A 22,772-nucleotide genomic window follows, 5' to 3' on the forward strand; every position below is an offset into this window, starting at 1 on the left:
CTGAGTCAGCCGGATGGGGGAACGGGTCAGCCTGCGGCCTGGCTGGTGGGTTCACACCGTGTTGAATCAATTCTCAATTCCCGTTAAGTGGTAGGGGCTCATGAGATAGTTTAGAACTGTCGTAGCCTCTGGCCAGCGGGGAACCTGAGGCACAGAGAGTCAGCCTCTGGGTGAATATATTCAGCCCATCATAGAGCTGGAAGATCCTCACCGAACCGATTTCGTGCACGGACACCAATGCTCAGAAGCAGGAAGCTGTGACAGAGCCGCGCCTCCTCGCTGCACCCTTCCCCAGGAAGCCTGGGGTGGGGAATGGGCTGAGCTGGGGCCCCTGGCTCGTCCCAGCTGAGGCGTATCTGTTTCTGCTGCGTGTTTGTAAAGGGAACCCTTTCAGCACGCCTGGCACCACGCAAGGCACTTAACCACGGTCTCATCCGATCCGATCAGGGTCATCCCCATCCTGCCGATGGGAACCCAGGCCCAGAGCGGGCGACTGATTTGCCTATGGTCGCAGCTGGTGAGGCTGCACCTGCGACCAAAGCTTGAGTCCTTCAGAGGTCTCACGATAAAGCCCACTGCCTGAGGAAGGGAGGGCATCTGGGAAGGTCTGGGGACCCTGTTGGGGGTCCTCCCTGAAAGAGGACTGTGGGGTGATCTGTCCCCCGGTGGCACCCAAGCCATCGCTCTCCCTCAGGTATGACTCTTGGTCTGAGTGGAGGTCTGGGTGGGCGAGTGCAGGCAGGGCTGTCTCCAGGATCAAGCCCAGCAGAGCCGAGGGTAAGATGAGCGATTGGAGATCTTGCCTGGGGAGGCCCGGTGTGAAAGGGAGGGGGTCAGGACTTGAGACCTGGTGCCTGGAGCCAGGGCAACTCGTCCCGGAGTGATTGGGATGGAGCCTCCCCCAGAGCCAGCCTGGAGGGCAGACTTGCTCCCTGATCCTACCCTGGCCATCATCTAAGGGCTCATTTAGAAGCCCCTCTCGTGCCCCCAGCTCAGGAGGCTCTGCCTCCTTTACCGGGTGTTGCAAGAAACACGGAAGCCGAAAAGCCCTCTGGAGGTGCATGTGGAGGAACGTGGTGGTCCCCCAAAGAGAAGGAACTTCAATGGCTGTTACCAAGGACTTCCTGACATTGGCTGGAGGTTGGTGGGGCGGCTCCAACCACTGATGAGAGAGGGGGAGAGGAAGATGGGCGGGGGGTGGGGGGGTGGGAGGGGCCCATCCGTCGCCGTAACTCCGTCTGGTGGGGAATGTGTGTGTGTGGGGGGACAAATTCCCGTTGGGGGTCCTGGAGGGGTGGCCTGGGGCGCCGGCATGGCTATGGGACTGAAACTTAGAAAACTGTGACCTTCCTTCCAGCCCACTTGTTGGCCCTACTGTGCCCCTGTGCACATGGGGGCTGGGGAGGAGGCTCTCTGGGGGTCCCATGAGTCTTTGAGATGAGGAGGGTCACCCTGGTGGCCCCTGGCCCTGGGAACAGGGAGATAGGGCCTGTGGGGTGGAGATGCTGTTGGGGCGACCCTGCCCCCTCCTGGGGTCCTTGAAACTTGATCCCAGCCACGCGGGTCCTGTTGGCCCAGGAGCTGGGGGTTGCTGAGGCTCAGACTGAACAACTTAGGGAGGGAGGGGCCGCCTGGGTCTGCTGTGAGTGATCGCGTCCACGGGGTGGGGGTGGGGGGGTCCCGTCCATTGCCTGGTGCCACTGGTCAGGAGGATTAGTAATGAGGCCTGACACTTCTAGCCTGGAGTCAGAAGGGACTCAAGGGATTCATCCGCTTACTCAGAAATACCGATCGGATCGTTTCTAGGTTTCTGTTATTGCAAACGAAGCCGCTGTGAACGTTCTCGTACAAGGCTCCAACGCACACGTACAGGACATTCTCTGGGGCCCTTTCTCCACTTGGAGCTGCTGCATTAGAAGGTGTGTGCGTGTTTGACTTCACAAGACGTGGCCGCGTTGACTTGCAGAGCGCCTGTATCATTTCCGCTCCCAGCAGACGTGTGGGAGAGGGGCCGTTGTTCCCCATCCAGACGGCGACCTCGCTTCTGCCCACCTAGCAGGTGTAAGATGGGGATTCTCAGCGTTCTAGAACGAGCATTTCTCTGGTTACTAGTCAGATTGCACACAGTTTCAAATGATCACTAGCCATTCAGCTTTCTTCTTGAAATACCTGTGTATGTCTTTTACCTAATTTTCTATTGTTTTTTTTTTATTGGTTTCCTAGTCTTTTTAGGAAGTCTATATATATTTAGGATAGAATCATATATTGCTTGCGTGTTATAATGTCCGGGTCCACATGCGGCGTATCTGTCCATGTTTATAGTGACATTGGATGAACAGAAACTCCTTATTTAAATCGATCAAGTTTACCAATCGTTTCTTTATGGTTGGCGCTGTTTGTATTTCGGGAAATACGTCCTCTTCTGCCCAAAGTCATAAAAGTAGTTTATATGTTCCGCCAAAAACATAAAAACAGAAAAACACAAAATGGTGGGCAGTGACTACAGGTAGTGGGGTGAGGGGACCCGGCGGTGCCCCTGTTCTTGGTCATGTTTCCAAACTCAAGCCGTGACTCCCTGATGTTTGCTCACACGGACGGTTTATGACATATATAGATAGAAGGATAGGTAGACGGCCCAGATGTGTGATACAGATTGTGTTGTACGTATGGAAAACTACACGGCGAAAAGAAGCGATTTAACGAAACTTCTAGCACAGGCCCAGGGCCCACAGATGATAATGCCAGCTAGGAAGGCCCGCACGCTTTCCGCAGTCGAGCGGCTTACGTGCACCGACTCATTTAATCTTCACAGCAGCACCGCGACATTTACCCATTTTATGGGTGAGGATGCAGGCACCAGAGAGGGTAAGTGACTTGTCCCGGGTCACACAGCGGAGGGGGTCTGAGAAGCAAGCCTGGATCTAGACTCCAGGTCGGTCCCTCGCAGCTGTTGACTGCCTGCCACTCATGCAGCAGGTGCTCAGTAAATGGCGAGGCTGCTCTGACGCCCTGTTCACACAGCAGCACGCCCCCACTCCCTGCCCGACCCGCAGGCTCTGGGCACCGTCCTCACATGGCCCAGAGCACAGCCGAGGACCCCTTGTGGGCAGATGAAAAGCCTCTGTGCCTGTGACCTTGATCATGGACATAAGAGAAAAGGTGGAGGAAGAAGGAGGGAAGGAGAGGGAGGCGAGGAGGGGGCAAGGGAGTTAGGGTAAGGGAAGGAGGAGGGGGGGAAGGAGAGGCAGTAAAGGGACAATGACAAGGAGAGAGAGGGAGGGACAGGCAGACGCCAGCAAACCACGGGGAGGGCAGACAGAGGGCCATGGCCAGAGGACAGCCGGTCACGCTAGAAGGCAGTCTCCGTGGTGTACCACAGGGCTCTGTCCCCCGCCCAGGCCTCTTGGTTCACTGGGAAGAACTACAGCCACCAACCGAGCAGATCCAGAGGACAGAAGCCGGAGGGACACGGGACACTGCCGGCCTCCAGCTGAACTCAGGGCGAGATTCGTGCAGCAGATGGGACGTAATACGGACACTTGGAAAAGTTCTGCATTTCAGTCCGAACATTAACTGCACAAGTAGAGGGGGAGGGAGACCTGTCTTGTCAGCGATTCCTGTAAAAGCCCGGCTGGAGGCTCCCCCTGACTTGCCGGGGGAAGGGGGGCTTGGTGACACTGGAGGACGTCCATGCAGGAGGAGGGTTCAGGGAGGAGGAGGTGAGAGCCCACCATCCTCTGGGCTGTCCTGGGGCCTCCTGAGCCTGCTCTGTAAGGAGGGAGAACAAGCACAGGTGCAGGGAACGTTCCAGAAGGCTGGCAGAGTAGGAGAAGACAGAGGCAGAAAACAGTAGCATCAGGAGGCCGATGGGGCCTGGGTGGTAACCCCAGCTCTGGCTCTTCCTGGGACCTCTGACAAGTCCCTTGACCTCTCTGAGCCTCGGTCCCCGCGTCAGTAACACGGGAGTGATCACGGTGCTGCTTCTCTCGGTGGCTGTCAGGATCCTGTGTACAGACAGAGCCCAGAGGAAGCTCCGAGAAACGGTGGGTCTGAAGAGCCTGGGGCCACCTGGCTGGAGAAGGGGGTGGAAATAGGACTCAGAGGACTTCTTTGCATCCCCCAAATCCCAGAAGCCTTTGCAATGAGGGGCCAGAGAGGGGAAGTGGTTTTCCCAGGTCGCAGAGCAAACGAGTGGCAGATACAGGGCTAGAACTCAGCCTGAGCTGGGTTTTGGTCTCATCGGCCTGCCTCTTCTTCCTGGCCAGAAACCTGTCTTCTCCACACCATCAGCTCGGCTCTCAGCCCCATGCTGACCCCAGGGCTCTTGGGGTGAAAGGAGGGGGACATGGGACTCAGTGTGGGGCCATGGACACACTCCTGTGAGGCTTGGCCTTTCCCCAAAAGACCCCAATCCATCTCAGTGTGGGAGGAACGGGGTCTGGGGGTAAGAAAAGGGGGCTGTGTGACTTTGGGCAAGTCCCTTGACCTCTCTGTGCCTCGGTTTCTTTGTCTGTAAAATGAGATAATAACGGCCCCTCCCTCGTGGGGTTGCTGTAAGCACCCTGTACTGCAGGTCAAGGTCCCAGCACACGGAGGAGCCCAATAAACGTGGGCTGCAGTGATTAGGGCCAGTGTGCAGTCTGCAGCTGCCTGACCTTGAGGAAGTCATCTCTGCACCCCACCCCCCGGCCCCCCCCCCCCCGCCCTTATCCACAGCCCAAAATGAGGATCATTCCGACAGCGGCACCACAGGTCCCTGGGAAGATCAAACGGGATTGTGAGTGATTAAAAACAGCCCAGGATGTCTGATTCGGATCCAAACACCAAAGTCAGCGCGACGCGCTGTGTATTCCTAGCCGGTCTCCGCGGCTCCCCCTCCCGCCCCACCCCGTCCAGTGTCTGCTCCGTCAGGGGTCCCCTAGCCCCTCCAGCTGCCTGCTGATGAGCCTCAGGCTTCAGTAATGAGGCCGCTCCATCACCGAATGTGCTGGAACGGCCTTTGGAGGGCGAGGGACTGGGAGGGGGAGGAGAGAGAGGGATGGGGGCCAGAGTCCTTTGCTCAGGGATCCCCTCGGGTCTGCAGTGCTCAGTAAGACAAGACGATCTTGGCCCAGTGGGAGGGTGGCCATGGAAGTCGGAGTCTCCTGAGTCAGACCTCACCTGTGGAATCAAGTAGCCCTGAAAAAGTGGAGGAGTTGGGATTCCTGGGTGTCGGGCCTTTATTAACAAGCCCTGTGCCCAGGATAATGAATGCCAAGCCCTGGGCTCCCCCACCCTCCTGCGGGCAGCCAGCGGGCTCAGAGATCCTGGCCAGGCAGCAACATCCAGCCTGGAGCTGGGCCAGGCCAGTCTTGGGGGCAGAGGAACAAAACCAGACCCGATAGAAGGGGCTAGTGGGGGCTGGCCCACTGAGGCCCCACTGAGCAGGTCTGGTCAGAGGGGCCTGTGGGTGAAAGGGGAGTGGGCCTGGGGAGAGGGATGTGACCAGAGCCCCGTATCATGGAGGGACCGTCGGGGCAAAGGCTGGGGGAGGCCACAGCTCAGAGGCTTAGACCTGGTGGGTCTGAGGCTGCTGTTGTGTCCCCTGACCTGGTCAAGCCTAGCACTGTCCCCGGGCTGGCCTGGGCTGGGCAGGGTTGGGGGTCCAGAGGCCTATGGGGCCCGGCCTCGGGATTTTCCATGAAAGCAGCAAGTGATGGGGGGCATTTGCCAAGGCAAAGTCATTTGCGAGGGTGGAAGGGAAGGTGGGGGAGTCCTCGCCCGACGAAGCCCTTGGCACGAGGGGTCTGGCAGGAGGAACAGCCTGGAGACTGGACCCCGGGCACCGTGGGTCAGAACTGGCCGAGTTAGGGCTCTGGGTGGCAAGTGACAGAAATTCCACACACCAACCAGATTCAAAGCCAAGAAGGGAGTTGATGGGACCCCGTGACAGAGGGGCTGGGCTCCGCGATGTCATCAGGCCTCCGGCTTTCTGCACTCTTGACCCGGTCTCCACCCCAGCGGCCTCCCCTCCAGATGGCCCTGCGACCCCAAGCTCACACCCCCGCCAGCTCTGTGTCTGGACCTTGCTAGAATTCAGTCCCTGCGGCTCCAATTGGGTCCTCCCTGCGTCCATCACTGTGTGAGGAGTACGTAAGATTCTGACAGGCCGCGCCCGGGGCTCTGCCCACCCTCTGTCTGGGGTGGAGTGACTTCTGCAGGGCCCCAGGGACTGGCAGGGCTGAGCAGCGGTTCTCCGAGGAAAATGAAAGAGGACCCCTGCCAGGACGGCGTCCAGATGCTGGGTGAATAGAGACTTCGCGTTGTCCGCCATGGGTGGGGGTCCGAGGCGGGAGTGGTGGAGTTTTGGCCCCACCAGATGCCCGAGGCCGGATCAGTGCACCTGCCCTTCAGCTGCCATGAGTGTTGGCTGTGAACAGCTCGAAGTTGGGAGAATTGTCCTCAGCTGGAGGGAGCTGACTGCTGGCTATCTGGAAATGCCTCGAAGGTTCCACTCCCACTGGGAGCAGCCTGCAATCAATGACCGGCTGACGCAGGGTACAGAAGGGCGGGCTCAGTCCCCGAGGGGCCGGCGGACGTGCTCAGGGCTCCCGGTACGCTCAGGCGGAGGCTGGACTCCAGCTGAACCCGCACCCCTCCCCTGCTCCCCCTCCCGAGGAGTCGCCCCCAGAAGCCACTTGCCCGTGGGTCCCCCTCTCACTCTGCTTCTAGGGATCCCCACCTGCCCTGGCTCCCTGCCTGGAACAGCCTTGCCCTGGGCCCCCCGCCACGTTCTCGCCTGTGCGGGGCCGCGTCCAAAAGGGACCATCTCGTCACACTAGGAGGAAGGCGAGGGCCGGTATCTTGGGGACTTCCAAACCCCAACTCCTGCCCCCACCTCTTCCCAATTCTCCCCACGTCTGCTGTAGGTCCCCCCCGCAGCCCACCCTCTCCACGTAATTCCCGCGTCTTCTCAGATCTCGCTTTGATGAGCGGAAGGTTATGAACAAATCCCGGGAAAAAGAAAACCCGCGTGTCCCCAGGGCTGTCGTGGTCTATTGGCAAATGGCAAGTTGCTTTGCAACCAATATTTTTGTTTTGTTTTTTGTTTGTGTATAGATAAACAGGACTAAACTAATTAGGGTTTCTCCTGTCCTGCCTCAGGTCCCGGACTACACAGGGAGGAGTGGATTGGTTAGCAGCCTTCATTGAAGGGATTATCTTCCCCATTACGGTTCATTTAAGGGACTTACAAGAGAGGGAAGATGCTGTCCGCGGTCCCAGTAAGAGGACTGTTGGGTATTTTTCCTCTTTTAATTACACGCGTATCTCCTGGACCAAGACTGTGTGAAAAATCAGGACAAGGAGACCCAACTGGCCCATCTGTTCGAGATGCAAAGGCGGTCGATGTGGGAGAGTGGGCGTAGGTGCTGGGGGACCCTCCTCGGCGGAGATGCTCCTGGCTGGGAGGCTCCGCCCCCACAGCCCAGGTGGCATTGGGTGGGCTGGCCTGGAGGGGCTGTCCTGCTCCTGGATCGCGGTACCTGCGGGTTTGGGTCAGGGCCGGCTTGGTTCGCTACGGAGCTACCGTTTCTCGGGCGCCTACTACGTGCCAATGGCGTTGCATGGGTTTGCTAACTTCACAGACATCATTCTACAGACGAAGGAACTGAGGCCGACAGGTGTGTGTAGGGCACTGGGCTGGGCGCAGAGAGGGCAGGGGACGCAGAGGAGGCCCAGAGACAGCAGAATGTGCCCGCGGCACCCGAGCTGGGAATGGGAAGCCGGGCCTGTTGTCTCAAACGCGTCTGTTCTTCTCCCTCTTTGCTGCCCTCTGGTGAACCTTAGACTCAGTTTCCCCATCTATGAAATGGGCCCTAGAAGCCAGCTAAGATGGGCTTGAGGGCCTGTCTTGGGTTTTGGGACGTTGTGTTCTAAGAAGGCAGGGGAGGGAGGGATGGCCCCTGGTTCCTGGCAAGAGGAGGAGGAAGAGGGTGCGGGCGTGACCGGGGAGGTCCCCTCTCCTCTGTGTTGCCTGAGGGACAGGGGCAGACAGAGCCAGTCCCTTTGGACTTTCCCTACCGAAGGGCGTCCCTAGGTGCTATCTCTGCTCTCTCTGGCCTCCAGCTGTCCCGAGGCTTTGCCACACTAGTGTGGGGGGGAGGGGGGAGGGGGAGTGCGGCCCAGACCTGACTGCGGGAGGGGGGGTGGTGGGGGCTAAGCAGGAGCACCCCCGGGAGGTGGCTTCTCTTTCCCACTCCCTCGATCCCTTATTTACCAATGGCCAAGTTTTGACCCCAAATCAGGTCTCCAAGCCAAATTGTCAGGAAAGAACTCCAACATCCCCGGGTCAGGAAGGAGCCACGGACTTTCATGAGAGCTGTCTGTTGCCCTGGCTGCAGACCCATAGGAGGTGAGAGGGGAGACCTGAGGGTCCAGAGCGGCCGGAGGAGGTGACCCACTGCACGGCTAACGGCCCCGGGGCACACCGGGACAGGTGTGGAGTCCACATGGGGACGGTGCACATGCTGGGTTGCTCCGTAGCTTGAGGAGTGCAGGACCAAGGGCTCAGATGCTTTCTGGGCAAATGGCAAGGCGGCTAGACCCCTTTCCCCGGGAGCAGGGGGTCACCCGGCAGCCGCACTGTGGTCACCCCAACCTACACAGGGGATGGTTAGGCCTTGTGGTTTGCACGTGCAGCAAAGATAGGCAGGGGATGCCTCTCCCCGCACAGATGCAGCCACAGCCTGCACAGGGTAGGGCGGTGTTGGGAAGTCCTAGTAGAGGTGTCTGAGGGGCCCCCAAAACAGGTGCCATGAAGAGAACACGAAATCCACAATCCAAGGAGCTGGGGGTGAGTCCCGGAACCCTCCCTGATGGGTTGCATAACTCGGGGCACCTGACTGCCCCTCTGGGTCTCAGTTTGCCCACCTAGGAAATGGGGAGAACGTTTCCCACCTCTCTGGGGCATGCAGCCTGAAATGAGACACCAGGGGCAGGACGAGGTGTCGTCGGGGCTCAGGACATAACCCCATCTTTGCCGGGGTTTGGGCCCAGGTGACCCCCCGGCCACAGGTCTCCCACCGGGGCTTCAAGGAGGAGACAGCACCTCCTCCAGATCACCAACTGTCCTCTCCTCCCTCGTGGCAAACCTCCCAACAGGTCGGAACGTGTCCCCTCCCGTGGTCCCCTCAGGTTAGCAGGGCCTGAAGTGGCTCCTTCCTGTCTGTCCCCTCCTGTAAAGTGCGGGTAGCTGCCCTCCTCAGTGACAGAGCCGGGGAGCGTGGGGTCTGCAGGGGAATGGTGTAGAGAGCATCGGGGAGGCAGGGCAGGTGGCGGGAAGGATGCCCCAGCACCCCAGACGGGGTGGGAGAGCAGCGTGGGGGTGGCACATGGGAGAGTGCCAACTGTCCCGGAAGCCCGTGTGGCCGGTCCTCAGTGCTGGGCCTGGGACCTGGCTCCATGCAGGTGTGGGATTTCACACTCCGGGAAGGTCGAGGTTGGAGAAGACCCTGGCGATGCCCAGCTGCTCCCCCTCTGGGGACTCCCTAGTGTGGGCTCTGCTGTCCCCCAGCCCCCTGGGATTCCCAGACCTGGGCGCAGGGATCCTAAGTCTGCAAATGGGCGGGAGCCTTGGGACCTGCATTTTAAGCCGAGCCCGGGAGGTTCCGAGATCCCACCCTGCCTCTGCCCAGGCCTGGGTGCGAGACCAGCTCCAGCGCCAGCACGGGGGACGCTGGGGCAGCCCCTCCCCTTCTCCGAGGCTCCCTGTCTGTCTCTGGGGTGGGGGTTGGCCTCTGGCCTCCCCAGGTGTCCACTCACGGCTCCGTGACCGGCTGCCACAGGACGCGCCTCGGCCTGGGCTAGACACGCAGTGGACACGTCATCGGTGTGAAGGTCCCTGACCCTCCAGGGTCCCTTTTCGGTTAAGTGACGCAGAAATTGTGATCGCTCACACATGGTATTCCTCGCCTTCAGGACACAGGCACCGTTACAGCCCATTTTACAGAAGAGAAGGGTGAGGCTCAGAGAGCAGGGAGCAGGGGCGAGCGGGGCCTCCCCACAGGCCTGTTTGTCTCACGTGGCCGTCCGCCTTTTCCCCTTTAGGTGGAAAAACAGCGTTCCAGAGCCTCCCGGGTCGCCCTGGCTGTCTGAGCGTTACTATGGCAGCCACCTCAGCTCCCGGGGAGGGTGGGGAGTGGAAAATAGGCCAGAACAATAATGAGGCCGAGTTCTGGTCCGTCTCCTGTTGGGATCTGGCTTCACAGGCACCGCCCCGTAGCGCGGAGGCAGCTGGTGTCTGGGGCCCCAGATCAAGGGCCAGCCGCCTCTGAGCCCAGACACTGGGCCTGGCTCAGTCCTCAGAAGGTCCCCCTTGATCTTCTCAGGTGAGTCATGCTGTCCCTGGCACGGCCCCCTGCTGTTCCCTGGGGGTGTCACTTAGCTGGTGGGACTGGCAGTGAGCAGAGGTCCCTGAGACGGGCTCCCGCCGGGCTGCCCGAGACCCCGCCTTGGGGCTCATTGCGGCCTCCTTCCGAGCGGCAGCTCTCAGGACAGGGGTCTTTTCGGTTTGGGAAACGGGGTTCCAGTCCCGGCTCTGTTGCTCCGCGTGGGGCCCTGGTCCCTGGCTCCACCCCCTCCCTCATCAGGTGGGGGGGCGGGTCACAATGTCCTTGTCTCAGTTTCGGGGCCAAGACCCTCCTGGGGGCACCTGCGAGGGCCTAGAATGCGGCAGGATGGACAGAAATCCTGCCCCTGCCTCACGCTGTGTGACCGTGGGTGCAAGCTCAACCTCTCTGAGCCCCCGTTTCCCCCTCGTGGTGTGACAGTGCACAAAAAGACAAGTCTTTGTACAAACCTCGCCTTTTCAGACAGGCTCCTCGAACGCCTTATTTCATCCTGAGCCCTGCCCCACTGCCCCCGCCCCCTCATTCTGTGTAACTTAGGTGTTGACTGTGTGTTATCTGACGGCCGCTCCTCTGGCATGAAGACAGGGATCTCTGTTTTGTCTTCCGGTGCCTCCCAATTACCGTGCCCTGCACGCAGCAGGCAGTGCATGAGTGAATACGTCTGTTCCAGGTATGGGGCCCGGCCCTCTCGGTGGGGCTCCATCGGTGGCCTCCGCTATTTTCTCTTTGGCGCCCTCTCCCTTTCCTGTGCACATCTGGGCACGTCTTTCCATCCGGCAGCAGGAATGGGGCGGGGGGGGGGGCAGGAGGGCCTGCCCAGCACGGACGGGGCGCTGCGGACCTGTTCCCGCGCAGGGGCACGCACGTCTGGGTACCATGATTGCGCACGGCCTTTGTCCCTCTACCCAGCGGCTACACCTTCATGTATCAGCCAGACCTTGTACGTGCCTGCCGCGTGTATCACAGGGCCCTGTCTGGGCAGCTCTGAGGGAGGAGGGTTGAAGAAAGGCCATTCGGACTGACGAGCCTCTGTTCACGGATGCTGGGGTGCTGGTCCCTCCAAGAGGAGCTCACAGTCTAAGTGGGGTGGTTGGGGGGCACATAAACAGGCAGGGGAAAGGTGAGAGCACAGCCTGGGGGCCGGGCACTGGTGGGGCACAGAGTGTGGGTGCATCAGGAGAGGGCTTCCTGGAGGAGGAGACACTTATACTGGGTGCAGAGGCTGGGGGACGGGAGGAAGAAGTGTGTGTGTGTGTGTGTGTGCGCGCGCGCACGTAGGGCCTGGCTGGTGGGTAGATCACAGAATTCCTCCCCAGGCCTTTTTCCCATCCCCCAATCCCCATATTCACACCACGTCAGGTCCCTGCGGTGGGAAGCCCGGCAGAGAAGAGGCAGCCGAGGTCCGTGAGGGGAAGGTGGGGTCAGCGGCCTGTGGCTCCTTGAGGTGGAGCCTTGCACAAGCCTGCCAGGCCCCTGTGACTCAGATTGGAAAAGGCTGGAATACCTGAGCTGAGAGCCCATGGAACCTTCTGCCTCTCCTGTCCCCCTGAGGTCAGAGCCCCCCTGCCAGCTCACGGGGGCTCGGGTGCCTCCAGGGGGTGTATTTCCAGGGAGGCTCCTGGGGCTCAGGGAGGGGAGTGGCTTGTCCCAATCCCCAAGGCCAAGTCAGCCGGGCTCTGAGCTCTGGGGTCCCTCTCCCGCAGGTGCCCAGAGACCCCAGCCTTCCTGGGGTGTGAGGAGGGGCCCCTGGACCATCCTGGAGGACGGACCATGATCCGGCCTCCTCCAGGATTCCAGCCCCACCTGCCTGGTCTCCATTTCTTCCCTCCCCGGATCCTGTTCCTTTCCCAAGAAACCCAGCTGAACCCATAGGACAGCCGCTGCTCGGAGCCCACGGAGGGCGCCCCCGGATGAACAGTGAACGGGGAGAGACCTCCACAGTGGAGCAGGGCGAGTGCATCAGGAAAAACAAACAGGACTGAAACGTAAGCGGGCTCCTGATTCCCATCCCCAAGCGGCTTGTACTGAGGGAGACGCACCAGAAAATTCCACTTAGCAAAGGCTGTGTCCCCACCGCGCGCCTCATAATCAACCCAGCAGGAAAAAGACGCGAGAACAGCGATGTGTGCGTCTGTGAACACGTCCGCCCAGGTGTTGGCTCCGCCGGCTCTGTCACCTGGGGCTTCAGGACCCATTGTACCCTCTCGGCATGAGAGGACCTGGGGGGGCGGAGAGTCAGGTGAGGAGACGGGCACGTGGGGTCAGGGGCCCCCGGAGACCCATACTGAGCGCGGAGAGGACCTTGCGGGTCAGGGGCCCAGGGTCCTCCCTCTGCAGACGCGGACGCGGGCGGGCGGAGGGTCGCGGAACCTTCTTCCATTTTCACGTCCGCCAGTCCTTTCACGGCACTTGTGACGCACAGGAGTGGGAATCACAGCGTCTTTCATAGACTCCAAGGCGCTTTTGGAAAACCTTTGAATCACAGAATGTGAGCATCTGGTCCCTTTCACAGAATCCTAGAATTCTAGAATCACAGAATCAGCCGTGGACTCACAGGCCTGATGGTCCGAGAATGAAGGAATCTCTGGAGGAGATCTGGAACCCCCCTCCCCCAGCGTCCCCCCTCCCCCGACCACTGGGGGACACGTGGAGTAGAAACGGACAGCCTGAGATCAGAATCTTAGCCCAGAGAGCCATGCTGGTGTAACTCCCCCCTTCCTGACACAGGACGCTCTCCCTTCACTGTCCTGCAATAACTTGAACCCTTGTAGGGACGGGGAGCTCACCACCTGGCAGAGGAATCTGCCGGGAGATTTTTGAGCACATCTGCTGATACTGAGCCTAAATGTACCACCCCACGTGACCCGCCCACCACCCTGCACACTTCTTGCCTCCCACTTCCCGGCCATCCCGCCCCCACCAGGAGCTAAATATGGAAACTGGTGAACTTGACATCATCGCGCAAGCTGTTTCTCCTGGCCACAGGGATGGGATCGGCCCTCGGGCTGAGGGCTGTCTTCCTCCAGGGCGGAGCCTGGCACCGGGCCACGGGGATGCTCAACCCACCTCATTTCACCAAGGCAGGGAGGGAAAGAGCCTGAGAACCACGGGGATGGAAGGAGAATTCGAGCGCTCGATGATGCCGGTGGCGGAGGGAAGGAGGAGAGGAGCCCCCTCTCAGGGGTCAAGATGGCTCCCAGAGCCAGGGGTGCGTGGACAGGGCTGGTCTGTGTGTCGGCCGACTTGGTCTGTGTTGTGACCACTGCGGGACGTTGAATAAGTAACTCAGTGTTTCCCCGTCTGTAAAATGGGCTACTGAGGCCCACTCTGATTGGCGCCCGGGCTGCAGGGGGACTCACTGAGAGTAGTGCCCCCCGACCCCGCCGCATGGCCCTGGGCACGTGGCCGGCGGGCCGAATGGGTGAGCTCCCTCCCTCCCCCGGTGCTTTGGCCTTGGGGGATGCGCAGGATTTCTCCAGATGGAGAAGACGTGGAAAGGACTCCCGGTAAAGGAAGCAGCTTGTGCAAAATCTGGAGCCGTGAGTGTGTCAGGAGGATTTGGGGAGCGGCCCGTGGTGTTCTTGTGGTGTTGGGGGGTTCTTGTGGGGTGAAGCTGCAGGCACGGCCTGGGGACAGAGGGCAGCTGCCGGCCGCCTGGGACCCCATCGGCCAGGCGGGGCAGGGAAGTCGGGCAAACTAAAGCGTGTCAGGAATGATCACCAGAAAAGACAGGCTCCGCTCGCAGCCAGCACCCGGCCCTCGCCGCGCGGAACCATCTGGGGATGAAGTCCAGCACCAGAACATTGGAGCAAGTCAGAAGGATCTGGAAAGGTTTTATCCTGACATAAAGAGCTGGATTGGATCAAGTCAGATGTCAGCTGGGGAATCGAGGAGGCCAAGTCTCCTGAGGACTCTGGGCCAAGGCACCCGCCCAGGGCAGATTCTAGAAAGCAGCCTGAGGCGCAGGGGGGGGGGTGGCCCAGCGTCTGGGCCGGGGCCTCAGTTCCGTCGTAGAAGCTGTGTGACATGGGGCAAACTACCCAACCTCTCTGAGCCCCACATCCTCCCACGGGACGTGAAGTGGAACTTGGAGCTCGTACAGGGCAGTCACAGCGACAGAAGGAGGCCGCGGGAGGCCCTCTGGGTCTGTCATCCTTTCTCGGGTCATTCGCTGCTGTGGCCTCCCTCCCTCCACCGTCCATCCCGGACCCCTGCGCTCGCTCGGTCAGCCCCGGTTCTACCCTCCCGTCCGTCCTCATGTGTCCCCGCCCCGGGGGGGACTCAGCCTCGGCTGGGACACCCTGAAGGGGGCAGGCGGTCTAGACACCTACTCGGGGTGCTGGTTTCACGGCGTCAGAACACAGAGCACAGGTGAAGGCAAGGAGGTGCGGAGGGGGATGAACACGGACTCAGTCTGTCCCCTTGAGTCCGTCCCCTGGCCAGGATGCAGCAGCAGAAGAGGGTCGGGGGGCCGGTCCCGGGCTGGTGGGCGCTGCTGGGGGCACTGACGTGGCTCCTTGCAGAACCCCTTGCTGTCACTGTGCTCCCGGGGCTCCCGCTTCCAAACACCCACTTGGGGGCACTCGTTTCTCAACGGGTTTTGTTTCGGTTTTGTTTTACGGCCGGTACTTAAGGCCTCTGGAGCCAAGGCCGAACCCACACCCCGGTGGGTGTCCGCCTGGATTGGGCTGATTCCTCTGCTCGCCTCTCCTGCTGTAACTGAGCCCCCATCCCCGCCCCTGCCCCGCTTTCCCGGGGAGCAGGGGAGTGGGGACGGGAGCAGGGGCCTGGGAGCCAGCAGCCTGGGTTGGATCCTGGCGCCACCTCTCGCTGCCACGTGCAGACTTGGGCGGGACCCTCGCCTCCCAGTGACTCTGTCCGGGCAGCAGGGATGAGAACGCTATCGTGCGGGGCTGACGTGCGGGTGTCGGGGAGGGGGGACCCTGAAGCGGGTGCTCAATGCACTGAACTCACGTCACTCCTGGGAGAAGTGCTCCTGCTCAGAGCGGCTGCTCGGCTTCGCGGCCCCGGAAGAGCACGTGCTCCCGGGGAGAACAGCGCCGTGATCCCCCTAATGGATGGTACCTGCTCCTTAATCCGGTCCTCGCCTCCGCTTCCTGTCCCCCCTTCTGTGTTTTACGCGCGACCTTTGCCAAACGCAGCCATTTCTCTTCGGGTGCGGGTGAATTAGGAAAAAAGATCAGAATTTAAACATCCTGAAAGATTCATTCTGTGTAATAATGGAGCGACCCCACAGAAAGCGCACAAATTATGCCGGGAGCAGGGGGGCAGGGGTGGCTGGAGGCCGGGCTGGGGCCTCGGAGGGAGGGGTGAGGCTGCTTGCTGGATAGAGGATTCACTCAAAAGCTCTGACTGGATGCAGCTTACGGTTTGCCCGCCTTTGCGGGGGAGGGGGGCTGACATTAGCTGAGCACCTACTGTGTGCGGGGCCGTGCACATGCTGGACTCCATCATCCCTCACTCTGTCCCCCAGGTGGGGAGTTTGGGGCCCCGAGGGATGAACTGCCTTGACCCAGGTCACTCGGCTCGTTGGTGGCAGGAGGGGGTGTAAGCCCAGGCCTGGCTGACCCGAGTCCCTGCTCTTTCCCTGACCCTGTGCAGGAGGGACACGGTGTGCTTCAGGGGAGCTGGGACTCCAGGCATCAGTGGTGGCACTTGTCACTGATCCGAATGGGACTGAGTTAGGAGGGTCAAGTTTCAATTTGGCTGAGCAATTTCTTGTGAATCGCAGGCCCAGGCATTTGGGGAAGGCCAAAGGTGGATATGTTGGGGCCATGTCACAAGCCGCCTATCACACAGATATTTATTGACATAACATGAAAGGTAGGGGTTCCCTGTGGCCTCAGGCAAGTTACATCACCTCTCTGAGCCTCAGTTTCCTCATCTGCACAGTAGAGGTGACAATGGTCTCTGCCTCACAGGGCGGTGGTGAGGACTAAGTGAGGTGGCCCACGGAATGGGTGAGGACAGAGCCTGGCTCAGAACGTGTTCTCTACCAGCTGCTCTGGGGCAGAGCTGAGAGTGATTAGTTCTGTCTGGAAAAAAGCCTTCAAAGAGACGAATTGTGGGTTTTGAAGGACAAGTAGAGGGGAGGACAGGAGGGAGGGGACACCGCAGGAACAAAGCCCTGGCAGGGTGGGGGTGGGTGAGGGCATTGGGAGCCCAGTGAAGACCCGCTTTGCCTAGAGTTTCCCGGGGGGCAGGGACGGGAGAGGTGGTGGGTGGTAAAGCTGGTGAGCAGGGAGTCACGATGGCTTGAGGCAGCCGTCAGCGGGAGCCACAGCAGGTTCTGGAGCAGTGATGCCTGTGATGTGGAGGACAGCCTTTCTGCTGAGGTTGCGTGGGGCAGATGTACCTGCTGCTCGCCCCCAGGCCCCAGGGCAGACAGGCTGGGTGAGGACCCCCCTCTGGCTCCCACACGGCCTGTGCATCCCCATCAGATCCCACCGTGTGGTCATCGTCTGTCCCCCATGGGACGGGGGCCTGGGGGGCCGTGACGGTGGTGTCTCGGTCCCCGCGGGTGGTGCAGGGCCTGCCTCCGTCAGCTCGTGGAGAGATGGCTCTGCGCCCGGCTCGCTAGCCATGGGGCTCGGACGTCTCCTGACCACTCGGAGCCTCAGTGTCCTCATCCGTGGAAGGGGATGACAATCCTCGTCTCCCAGGATCGCTGTGTTATCAAATGACCCGCTGCAGGGCCCGCTCCACGATTTGCAGGGCCCAGTGCAAAATGAAAATTGGGGCCTCTTGCCGAAAAACCATTATGACTTTCCGCACAGTAACAGCAGTGTGTTAAACTCTGAGTCGGGCCCTCTGCGAGCGAGCGCCTGTGTGGCCCCATGAGGCCACCCCCCAGGGCCTCCTGAGTCCGCCGGGGGCCTGTCCTTTAGGAAACCCCTCTGGTGGCCTCCCCACCACAGTCTCTGAAGGGCTTTGTATCACCTCATCTCCTCCCAACCTTCAGGCACATGTTAGCGGGCACCTTCCCCCAGGCCTGACATTTGCTAAAGCCCTGTGGCTGGTGAGCACGTCCTGCCGGCTGATGTGTGTCACGAGGGGGGACCACGGCCGCTCTGTCCCGGAGAAGCGTGCAGCGCGGTGGCAGCTGGCTTCTTCCAGCCTATCCTGGATTCGTGCCTCCACTCTGCCCATGTGCCCCCATCCGGGTCTGTGGCCCCACGGCGTTTCACTGGGGTTCCGGGCGGCGATGGCTCTCCGCTGTAGAGACTCCAAGGGACGGCCACCCAGCCGTTCCGTGTCAGCACCAGAATTCAGATCTATTACCTAATTAGTTAGCTCTTCTGGCAAACCATAATTGAGGTCTCACTGTGCACCGGATCCTGGAATCATTCACGGGCCCGGAACAGACGGGCCCAGGCGCCGATCCTGACGCCTCAGTCCTGGGCCGCTCCGGGCTTCCTTGGCTGCATGATTTTGCCGAAGCCCCAATGGTGTGGGAGGAAGGGGGCGTTAATCCACTCGTTGGGGAGGAAACTGAGTCTCAGAGACGGGGCTGCCAGCCGGGGGGGGGGGGGGGGTGCGAGGGGCCCAGCCCTGGACTGCAAGCCAGCCGTTAGGAGACAGATGACCTCTCTGCTCGAATCCCCGCCGCCCGGGCCATTGCCGAGGGGACCATCACGTCTGCCTCAGAAGTGACTCTTGACTCACTCCAGGTTTGGACAGGGCGCTGCCTCACAGGACCCAGTGGCCTTGAAGCGTCTGTGTGTCCACCAGACGATCCAGAAGGCCAAACTGACTGTTTGGGACTCTCCACCAAGGGGCAGGTGTTAGCGCACAGTAGGTGCTCAGTTCTGTCCCCCTCCTCCTCTTCCTCCTGCTGCCTTCCACCTGCTGCCTCAGGACAGCGTCCGGCTCCTCTGCAGCCCTGGACGTCCGCGGCTCCGGGCCACCTCCCACCGGATCACAGCGACATCCTTATATCCGGCTCCCTGGCCCCAGGCTCCCTTCCCATCCTTCCCTGCCCGGCTGCCACTCTATAGCAGGCACCCACCTGCTCTCTCCTGAGAGAAATGCACGCACGCACTCACACACGCAAAACCCCGCCCCCGGGACTCCTCTTGCTTTCAAGTTAAAGCCTGAGCCCCTGGGCTCGGCATTCAATGTCCTTCCAAACCAACCTCAACTGCTCCTCCAGCCACATTTCCGGCTGCTCCCCCAAAGTGCCCTCCCACTCGACCCCCTAGGCTCCTCCCTCAACACGCCTGGGCTGGAAGAGATCATCCAATCGCAAGTAGGGTTGGTTAGAGGACATGGTCAGGACCGCTGCTCCCCTGTGAGGCCCCCAGCATCCTGTTGTCCTGGTAGTAGGGGGGCCAGGCTGGCTCCAGCCCCTGTCCTGGGGTCTCCCTAGCCCTGTTGCAAGGCTCACCCTCTGGTCTCTTGGCTGGGCGACCCTCCCTTCCTCTGAATTCTTGCTTTGCCTCTGGGGTACCTGACTCCCAGCATCTCGCATGCTGAAGCTCCCTAAAAAGAAATCCACGCCCTGGAGTCATTGCAGAGAACAGGGAAATGTTAATCACCACCGGCGCCTTCCTTGTTTTCTTGCAACCCTCCGTCTCTGAGCTCTGTGATCCAGGAATCAGGTCCTGGGTAAAGGAAGGCCACGTCGTTCTGAGATGCTTTTCCTTGTCCTCTGAGACAACAAGCGGCCGGAGGATGAGGAAGAAGAGAGAGAAGGTGGCTGGCTGGCCGAGTGGGGGGCGGGACAGGGGCAAGCTGGGGGAGCAGGAGAGACAGAGGAAAGTAACAGAGAAAGCGCCACCGGGTGTTTGTGCTAGGGCCGAAGCGGCAGGGCTTTGAGGACACAGCTGGGCGGCCTCTGCCCCCGGAGCCCCTTCGGGCTCTAACACTCTGAGCTGCAGAGTCAGCTCTCCCGACAGACTGAGTGCATCTGCAAACACGGTGAAGGCTCCAGGCACCAGAGCGCCTCCCCGCTGTGCCTGAAATCCCTGTTAGCACATTGTGCCCCTTGGGGTCGGCAGTGCCCTCTCCAGAGCCCCTGGGGGGGCACCACCAGCCCTTAACCCAGTGTTGGCTGTGAACACCCTGTGGGTCCTGCCTTCCCACCCAGAGACATGCATCCCGCCTACGCTGGGGGGAAAATTACACCCCGATTTCAGCTCAGCACCCCTCTGGGTCATGTCCCCCTCCTCTCGGAAGGGGATTTGGGGCCATGTTTCCCCTTGGTGTTCTACAGAAATGCAAGCTTCCTACCTGGAGGAAGCATTGTGGCCCTGGCAGGGGGGGTGCACCCCGTGAGCCCTTGGAGGGGTGGAGCTGGGGGGCTGGAACAGCGGGAGGGGGGCGCCTGCAACTTCCTAGCACCCACCACAGGCAGCCCTGGCCGGGCCCGTCCCCACCAGTGAATCTTCCAGCCCCATGGCTGTAGTTACTCTTACCGTGGTGCTTGTCTTCGTCATTTCCTTCAAGGAGCCCGAGCGGGTGTTGAGAAAGAATCTTCTGCCCCCACCCCCGCTGACCCCGTGCGTGACCCCGGGGTGCCGCGAACCTCAGTTTGCAGAACCTTCATCTGCAAAATGGTGATATAACAGCACCTGCTTCCTCAGGTTGTCTGAGGACTGAATGAGTTAAGCACTTGGAAAGTGCCTACTCTGGGTTTGGCACTTTCGGGGCCTGACTTTGTAGGTGCTTGGAAATCACCTGCTCCCCTGTGGCGTAAATGAGCCTCACAGGACTCAAGTGATTTCTGGGGCCACAAAGCTTCCCGAGCCCTTCTTCTGGTAGAAAGCTTCTGATTTCCATTTGGGGAGCTCCCTCCTCCGCCCCCTGTTGCCAGTCCTCAAGAGCTGAATGAGGCCACCTGGGCCCCAGCCGATCAGGACGTCCCGTCTGCCATGGCCACAGCCACGGGTCCTGAGGGGCATGTAGTGAGCCTTGAGCAGTCTCCAACCCCAGCAGGTGTAGTCTCCACCTTTAGAGGGTCTGAGGCTGCAGCCAGCCCGGCTGAATCAGGAGTGTGGAAGAGGGGGCGGGAAACAAGACCTGGGGAGGTCTCGGGGACCCCCTGCCCGATGCCACATTAGAAACTGAAACCCTCGGGGGCGCCTGGGTGGCTCCGTCGGTGAAGCGGCCGACTCTTGATTTCGGCTCGGGTCATGATCTCACAGTTCAGGAGTCCCAGCCCCGCGTCAGGTTCTGCACGGAGCCTGCTTGGGATGCTACGTCTCCCCACTCTCCCTCTCTCCCCACCTCCCCCACCATCAAAAATAAATAAACCCTTTAAAAAAAAGAAACCGAAACTCTGTGCGGATTTTTCAGTTACTGCGGCCCATGATTTCCTATTTTAAGTCCGTCTGAGTCCGTTTTCTGTCACTTGCGTGACCCACCTGTCACAATGTCTGCAGGGAGGGGCCGTGGGCAGGGGACACAGGAGGCCCACTTTTCCCGAGCTGCTCAGAAATGGGGGCTCCGTGTCTCTTCCCACATCATCACACACGGCCCCGCCCCCCACACCCCTGAGAATCTGTGTAACCCATTTTACACAAGAGGGCGCTGGGGCCCACGGAGGCACGGTTCTTTCCCCAAGCACCCAAACTCGTCCTGGCTGAGGGCTCAGTCCCTGGGGTGTCAAGGTCAAAGCCCAGGTGACTTTGGTCTGGCATCATGGCCTGTCTCCAGCCCGGAGAGCTGTCCAGGTGAGTCAGAGCCCCAACCCTGGGGGAGGTACGTGAGGTGGGGCCGAAATCTGAACCGTGGAGAAGGACAATGGAAACACTTAGGATTTAAAAATGACGATACTAATTTGATTTTTCCCTTTTTAAAAAGTTTACTTATTTATTTTGAGGTGGGGGGGGAGGGGGAGGAAGGCGGGGAGCGAGAGGGAGAGAGAGATTCCCAAGCAGGCTCCACACAGTCAGCGTGGAGCTCAACTCAGGGTTCCAGCCCACGAACCGTGAGATCATGACCTGAGCCGAAATCAGCAGTCGGACGCTTCACCGACTGAGCCGCCCAGGCGCCCCGAGAAGGATGATCGTAATTTTATTGATTTAAAAAAATTTTCTTTAACGTTTATTCATTTTTGAAAGACAGGGACAGAGCACAAGCAGGGGTGGGGCGGAGAGAAAGGGGACACAGAATCGGAAGCAGGCTCCAGGCTCTGAGCTGTCAGCACAGAGCCTGACGCGGGGCTCGAACTCACGAACCGCGAGATCATGACCTGAGCCGAAGTCGGACGCTCCACCGGCTGAGCCACCCAGGCGCCCCAGAATGATAGTGATTTTAAAACAACTTTATTCAGTTGGTGAGCTGTCAGAAATAGTAAAAGAAAACATTCACTGAATTAAAGGGCCAAGTTCACTCTGCATCTAAAGGATCAACACCCCCTTTCTCCGCCTTCCCCCTTTCCTCAGCCCTGCTCATCTCCCCTTCTCCTTCCCTTCCCAGAGCCGTGGCCCAGCAGCTCCTTGTGACCACAGAGCCTGACACCCTGCTTGGCCTCCAGCTGGCAATGCGACGAGTTCCCCCACCTGCCTGCACTCTTCCATGGTGAAGTGTCACTCGTGGTGACACTCAGGGCCGGAACTGGCAGGTCTGGAGGAAAACATAAGGGGCTGAGCTGGGCCTTCCATGAGGACAGAACAGAGGTGGCTCAAACGGGGTTGGGGTTCCTTGCCCACCCCCCCAGTAACAAGCCCGTGCTGCCCAAGCAGATCCTGAGCCCCCCACCCCCCGCGCCTCCTCTCACCTGCGGCGGTCAGGGGGGCGGAGACGACTCTAGAAACGGGCATTAGGGAGAAGGACACGGGCTGAGCTGTATCTTCTTATTCGAAAGGAGAACAAGCGTGTACCCTCTCAGGACAGCGGGCAGGGGCTGGGTGCCACGGTGTGCCAGGGGGTCTGACATCAGGCCCGGGCCATGGAGTCGGAGATAAAAACAAACCCAGGTCTGTCCCCCTGGGGCCCCATCGCTCTTCCCACTGGCCGGGGGTGGGGGTTCTGAGTCTTTGTCCCTCACTCATTCACAGACTCCTTCAGCAAACACGACTGGTCGCACCAGGGGCCGGGGCCTTGGGAAGTGACAGAGGAGTCAGGGGACCCAGAGGGTTCAGAGGGACTCTGGGAAGGGAAGCCATGGGGGAAAGTGGGGGTGGGAGGGGAATGGAGGCTCTCTGGTTTAAGTGACAAACCAGGAGCTCAGGGCGTGGACAGTGGGGGCAGGGAGGGGCACAGACCCCTGGCTGAGGAGCGGCTGGGCTGTAGGAAGGGCCGCCACCAAGAACCCTCTCTTCTCACAAGCCTGCACCTCCCCCCAGCCCTTGTAGTCCACAAGGTGGCCTGGGGCTCCGAGGTCCCCCTCCCTTCCCACTATCAGCAGGGACAGGGACT

The sequence above is a fragment of the Prionailurus viverrinus genome, chromosome C1 (genome assembly GCF_022837055.1).
Source record: "Prionailurus viverrinus isolate Anna chromosome C1, UM_Priviv_1.0, whole genome shotgun sequence".
Taxonomy (NCBI): Eukaryota; Metazoa; Chordata; class Mammalia; order Carnivora; family Felidae; genus Prionailurus; species Prionailurus viverrinus.